Below are 7,782 nucleotides of genomic sequence, written 5' to 3'. Positions count from 1 at the left end.
CAAAGTGATGGTACTCACCTTGAAGGCCTTGCATGGTCTGGGGCCGATGTACCTGAGGAACCGCCTCACCCCCTACCAACCCCAGAGATCCCTCCGTTCTGAGGACCAAGATTTGTTGGAAATTCCCTGTGTCAAGACCTTGCATCTAACAGCAACCAGACACAGAGCCTTCACAGCAGTGGCACCATCACTCTGGAATACTCTGCCGCCTGAAGTCCGTGCCTTGCAGGACTTATCAGCTTTCCGCAGGGCATGTAATACATTGTTTCGACGGACTTTTGATCTCTGATATTGCTGTTTTTAAATTGTTTTAAATTGTTTTTAAATTGTGTTGATTTTAGCCGGTTCTTGTAAGCCGCTCCGAGCCCCAGGGGAGTGGCGGCATATAAGTTCAAATAATTATAAATAAATAAATAAAGCTGGGGTTTACTGTCAGCTTTGGGGCAGAAAAGCACAATCTCCATGAAACAAAGCAAAACAAAACATCCGTACCTTTGAAACTGGTCCTGGCTGGCCTCCGTGGGCCTCTTCTTTCGGAAAGAATCCACTTTGGAAGGGATCGAGCGGGACATATAGAAGCCAAGGGGCTCCCTCCTCTTCGGCAAGTAGCAGTACACTTGGAGCCTGTCTTCAATGGTCCCCTTCTCTTGCTGACTCCGCAGAGGCGTCCGGGGGACTCTTTGGCTCTCCGGCCCATTGCGAATCACAGTGTTGACATCGTGTCGGGTCTCTCGGACTTCAGAAATGGCATCCTTGGTTGGAGAAATTCAAAATAATTATGACGGAATTATGAAGAAAGAGCTATACACAAAGCTCTGCTTAAACAAGCGACATTCGTGGAGAGGTAAATCCGGGGAACCCATCGCTATTAGTTAGAAGGGAAAATAACTTGCCTGCGATAAAGTATTTGTAACAGGAGTTGGTTGAGCGAGTAAGCTTTGCTCCTCAACAGGACGACTTGCCATCTTGATCTCTGTATTGCTGGGAAGGTGAAAATATGGACTGTCCAAAGAAGAAGCTGGACAACAAAGAAAAACCACATTAGCGAGCTTACATAGGAAATTGGTTTGTGGTTAAGCGCAAAGTCTGCAGAGCTGGTTAAGAATGGAGATTTATTTTTATTGTCGTGTCAGGAGCGACTTGAGAAACTGCAAGTCTCTTCTGGTGTGAGAGAATTGGCTGTCTGCAAGGACGTTGCCCATGGGACGCCCGGATGAATTAATGGTTTTATCATCCTTGTGGGAGGCTTCTCTCATGTCCCCGCATGAGGAGCTGGAGCTGATAGAGAGAGCTCATCCGCCTCTCCCCGGATTCCAACCTGCAACCTGTCGGTCTTCAGGGATTTAACCCACTGCGCCACCGGGGGCTCCAAAAATGGAGATGGTGCACCTCTTAACACATCCTATTCACAGCTTATTCTCCACCTTCATCGCTATGATACTTCATCTTGTTGATGGGAAACTTCCCACCGGAGCAGAAATCATCGATTGGACAGATGGCAAGCTATTTAACCTCAAAAGCAAGGTCACAACAACATCTGTTATAAAACTCCAATATGCTGATGACAATGCCATCTATACGCACTCAGAAGACCTACAAGCCATTCTAAACACATTTGCAGAAGTATACGAGAAGCTCGGCCTGTCATTGAACATTGAAAAAAGCAAAGTGCTCTTCCAGCAGTCTGTAGGAATACTAAGGTGCTATTGTCGGGGAAGGGAGAGCAGACGTGCTCGGCGCATGGCAGCATAGTGTGCATGTGCAGGTGAGGGAGAGCATGCAAGGCTGGAGGGATTTGCAAGTTTTACCAAGAAGCAGGAAAATTGCATTCAAAGCACCCCTGACAGATGGCCACCCAGCCTCTGTTTAAAAGCTTCCAAAGAAGGAGCCTCCACCACACTCCGGAGCAGAGAGTTCCACTACTGAACATCTCTCACAGTCAGGAAGCTCTTCCTCATGTTCAGATGGAATCTCCTTGATTCTTGGATTCTATGCTTTGATATTCATGCCTTGGATTTATGTTTCCTGATTTCTTGCATTTTATTTGGGAAGTTTTGACTTTGTTTTTATGGGCTTTGCTGGACTATTACCCTGGACTACTTTGTTCCTGCTTATCTTCCTACCTAATTGGATTTACCTATTTCTTTAAAGTGCTTTTTACTTTACTGCTTTTTAATTATCTTCAATAAAAGGTTTGTTTCCCTATTCAATGGTGTGGTGTTCAAAGTCAGAAGGCTTTTCCTGTCCTGGAGTGCAACATTCACATTGTGCAAATGCAAACCAAGAGGCTTGTGGTCAAGTTTCACCTTCTTTGCTGGAGAGGTGAGTCCTGCCACCTTTGCAGCCAAACCTTTGCAGCTCTGTCCTCCTTAGCATTGCATCTGCACTGCACAGTTGCAGAAGTTCGGCACCACAAGCAAAACTTATAGATTCGTGGAGTTGGAAGGGACCCAAAGGGCCACTAGTCCAACCCCCTTCTGCCATTCAGGGAGATAGAACCAAAGCCCTCCAGGCAGATGGCCATCTGGCCTCTGCTTCAAAGCCTCCAAAGATTAATTATGATGATGACATTTAGAATCATAGAATCAAAGAGTTGGAAGAGACCTCATGGGCCATCCAGTCCAACCCCATTCTGCCAAGAAGCAGGAATATTGCATTCAAATCACCCCTGACAGATGGCCATCCAGCCTCTGCTTAAAAGCCTCCAAAGAAGGAGCCTACACCACACACTGCGGCAGAGAGTTCCCCTGCTGAACGGCTCTCACAGTCAGGAAGTTCTTCCTCATGTTCAGATGGAATCTCCTCTCTTGTAGTTTGAAGCCATTGTTCCATTGCGTCCTAGTCTCCAAGTAAGCAGAAAACAAGCTTGCTCCCTCCTCCCTGTGGCTTCCTGTCACATATTTATACATGGCTATCATATCTCCTCTCAGCCTTCTCCTCTTCAGGCTAAACATGCCCAGCTCCTTAAGCCGCTCCTCATAGGGCTTGTTCTCCAGACCCTTGATCATTTTAGTCACCCTCCCTTCTTGTAGTTTGAAGCCATTGTTCCACGTCCTAGTCTCCAGGGAAGCAGAAAACAAGCTTGCACTTTGATTGTAGGTGAACTATAAATCCCAGCAACTACAACTCCTAAATGACAAAATCAATCCCCCCAACCTCACCAGTATTTAAATTTATCGGGTATTTGTGCCAAATTTATTAATCAGGTGTTTGTGCCAAATTTAGTCCAGTGAGTGAAAATACACCCTGGATATCAGATATTTACATTACAATTCATAACAATAGCAAAATTAGTTATGAAGTAGCAACAAAAATAATGTTATGGTTGGGGGTCATCACAACATGAGGAACTGTATTAAGGGGTCTCGGCATTAGGAAAGTTGAGAAACACCGCTTTAAGAAGAGCATGTCAAAAGCAAGTCACTACTGCCATCTGCTGTTTATTAATATAGTTTGTAGAAGTTTAATGGCTCAGATCTTAGCTGTATTGTCGAAGGCTTTCATGGCTGGAATCACTGGGTTGTTGTAGGGTTTTCGGGCTATATGGCCATGTTCTAGAAGCATTCTCTCCTGACGTTTCGCCTGCATCTATAGATGCAGGCGAAACATCAGGAGAGAATGCTTCTAGAACATGGCCATATAGCCCGAAAACCCTACAACAACCCAGGATCCCAGCTGTGTGGGATCAAGCAATAAGAAACATTTCCTATTCAAGTATATAGAAAAATAACAATTTAAGATAATAATAATCTATATAAATAAAAATGTAATGTTCGTTTGTGGGATTAACAGAACTCAAAAACCACTGGACAAATTGGCACCAAATTTGGACGCAAGACACCTAACAACCCAATGTATGTCCTTCACTCAAAAAAAATGATTTTGTCATTTGGGAGTTGTAGTTGCTGGGATTTATAGTTCACCTACAATCAAAGGGCATTCTGAACCCCACCAACGATGTAATTGAACCAAACTTGGCACACAGTTCTCCCATGACCAACTGAAAATACTGGAAGGTTTTGGTGGTCAGTGTCCTTTGGTTTTGGAGTTGTAGTTCACCTACATCCAGAGATCACTGTGGACTCAAACAATGATGGATCTGGACCAAACTCTACACGAAGACTCAATATGCCCAAATGTGAACACTGGTAGAGTTTGGGGAAAATTGAATATTGACATTTGGGAGTTTTAGTTGCTGGGATTTATAGTTCACCTACAATCAGAGAGAATTCTGAACCCCACCAACGATAGAATGGGGCCAAACCTCCCACACAGAACCCCCCTGTGGGCCACAGCAACACATGGCAGGGGACGGCTAGTGTTGAAAAAGAAAGGGATCTGCATACAGCGGGACTAAATTGCCACAACAAGGCAAAGATAATAATATCTGACAATTAAAGATAAATACACTAAAAGTAGAATACATCATCAGAACAAAAGTAATTCAAAAGTGAACTAGGCAATGCATATTCTTGAAAAGAGTAAAATATACAAAATTGCTTCTAAATTATGAATATCCTAGAATTATCGCTGAGGTTAGATGGAAGGAAAATGCTCCCAATTCAACCCCCAAAAGGAAAGAAGCTCTGCATTTGTGTGGATTACCACCTGGACATTTCTTAAATCTTTAGGTACCGTATATACTCAAGTATAAGCCGAACCGATCATAAGCCGAGGCACCTAATTTCATAATTTCATAATAAATGCAATTATAATCATAATAATAATAGAGTAAAATAACAGAAATGTAATAATAGCTAGAGTAAAATAATGCAATAATAATAATAATAATAATAATAATAGAGTAAAATAACAAGAGTAAAATAACAGAAATATAATAATAATGGAGTAAAATAATAGAAATGTAATAATAACAAGAGTAAAATAAATGCAATAATAATAATAGAGTAAAATAATAGAGTAAAATAAGAAGAGTAAAATAATAAATATAATAATAATAATGAAGTAAAATAACAGAAATGCAATAATAGCAAGAGTAAAATAATGCAATAATAATAATAGAGTAAAATAATAGAGTAAAATAACAGAAATGTAGTAACAACAAGAGCAAAATAATAAATTCAATAATAATCATAATAATAATAGAGTAAAATAACAAGAGTAAAATAACAGAAATGTAATAATAACAAGAGTAAAATAAATGCAATAATAATAATAATAATAATAATAGAGTGAAATAACAAGAGTAAAATAACAGAAATGTAATAATAATAATAATAATGGAGTAAAATAATAGAAATGTAATAATAACAAGAGTAAAATAAATGCAATAATAATAATAGAGTAAAATAATAGAGTAAAATAAGAAGAGTAAAATAATAAACATAATAATAATAATGAAGTAAAATAACAGAAATGCAATAATAGCAAGAGTAAAATAATGCAATAATAATAATAGAGTAAAATAATAGAGTAAAATAACAGAAATGTAGTAACAACAAGAGCAAAATAATAAATTCAATAATAATCATAATAATAATAGAGTAAAATAACAAGAGTAAAATAACAGAAATGTAATAATAACAAGAGTAAAATAAATGCAATAATAATAATAATAATAATAGAGTAAAATAATAGAGTAAAATAACAGAAATGTAATAATAACAAGAGTAAAATAATAAATGTAATAGTAATAATAATAGAGGAAAATAACAAGAGTAAAATAACAGAAATGTAATAATAACAAGAGTAAAATAAATGCAATAATAATAATAATAATAGAGTAAAATAATAGAGTAAAATAACAGAAATGTAATAATAAAAAGAGTAAAATAATAAATGTAATAGTAATAATAATAATAGAGTAAAATAACAAGAGTAAAATAACAGAAATGTAATAATAACAAGAGTAAAATAATAAATGCAATTATAATCATCATAATAACAGAGTAAAATAATAGATTAAAATAACAAGAGTAAAATAATAAATGTAATAAATAATAATAATAATAATAATAATAATAATCTTTATTTATCTCCCGCCAACATCTCCCTGGAGGGATTTGGAGCAGCTTACAAGGCAAAGTATAATACCTTTGACTCGGGGGACTTTTCCAGCCTAAAAAAGGGGCTGAAAAACTCAGCTTATACTCAAGTATATACGGTAGCTTGCTACTCAACGATAAGCTATATGAGCCAAATTGACTTGCGTTACTAACTAGCAACAAGGAAAAAGACTCTACTTTCATATCATAGAAAATATACAAAGCATTGGAAGGGAGAGTGGAATATTTCTTAAATACACCACTCCCCAAAAATTACCTTTATAGTCTTCTACACATCTGCAAGAAACATGTAGTATTGAGGAGCAATACTCTGCTTATTTGTACTAACAAGCCAGCCAATCAGAGCCAGAATGCAATGTCAGCCTTTGAATGGATTCATCTGGGGATTCCCTTCCCCTTATTGGTGGAGGATGCATCTACACTGTAGGATTGATCTACTTTTACATCACTTTTAACAGCCATTCGTGCCTCTTCAAATTCTGCAGCACTGCTGGTCAAAGCTGACCTCCAGCTGGAGCGCTCAAGGGCCAGGGCTTCCCAGTTCTCAGTGTCTATGCCAGAGTTTTTGAGATTAGCTTTGAGCCCACTTTAAATCTCTTTTCCTGCCCACTAACATTCTTGAAATCGGAGTAGAGCAACTACTTTAGGAGACGGTAGTCGGGCATCCAGACAACGTGGCCGGTCCAGTGGAGTGGATGGCGGAGGACCATCGCTTCAATCTTCCAGGACGCTGATATTTGTCCGTTTGTCTTCCCAAGAGATTTGCAGGATTTTCCGGAGGCAGCGCTGATGGAATCGTTCCAGGAATTGCATGCAACGTCTGTAGACAGTCCACGTTTCGCAGGCATATAGCAGAGTTGGGAGGACAATAGCTTTATAAACAAGCACCTTGGCAACCCTACAAATGTCCCAGTCCTCAAACACTCTCTGCTTCATTCGGAAAAATGCTACACTTGCAGAGCTCAGGCAGTGTTGTATTTCAGTGTCAATGTTGACATCTGTAGACAGTCCACGTCTCGCAGGCGTATAGCACGGTTGGGAGGACAATAGCTTTATAAACAAGCACCTTGGTGTCCCTATGGATGTCCCGGTCCTCAAACACTCTCTGCTTCATTCGGAAAAATGCTGCACTCGCAGAGCTCAGGCGGTGTTGTATTTCAGTGTCAATGTTGACATCTGTAGACTGTCCACATCTCGCAGGCATATAGCAGGGTCGAGAGGACAATAGCTTTATAAACAAGCACCTTGGTCTCCCTATGGATGTCCTGGTCCTCAAAGACACTGCTTCATTCAGAAAAATGCTGCACTCGCAGAGCTCAGGCGGTATTGTATTTCAGTGTCAATGTTGACATCTGTAGACAGTCCACGTCTCGCAGGCGTATAGCAGGGTTGGGAGGACAATAGCTTTATAAACAAGCACCTTGCTCTGTTTATATTTTTGATTTTCTCAATGTTCAATGACAGGCCGAGCTTCTCGTATGCTTTTCCGAAGGTGTTTAGAGTGGCTTGTAGATCTTCTTCTGAATGTGCATAGATGACATTATCATCAGCATACTGGAGTTCTATAACAGATGTTGTTCTAACCTTGGTTTTGGCTTTCAGTCTGCTGAGGTTAAATAGCTTACTGTGATTTCCACTCTGGTGGGAAGCTTCCTGTCAACAGGATGAAGTATCATAGCAATTTGGCAGAGAAGGATAAAGATATAACTCACCCGTCTTCACCTCTCCTCCACTGTCGTTACTTCACTATCATCTA

The sequence above is a fragment of the Anolis sagrei genome, chromosome 12 (genome assembly GCF_037176765.1).
Source record: "Anolis sagrei isolate rAnoSag1 chromosome 12, rAnoSag1.mat, whole genome shotgun sequence".
Classification (NCBI taxonomy): Eukaryota; Metazoa; Chordata; class Lepidosauria; order Squamata; family Dactyloidae; genus Anolis; species Anolis sagrei.
The sequence above is the reverse complement of the archived record's forward strand: the minus strand, read 5'-3'. Positions refer to the sequence as shown.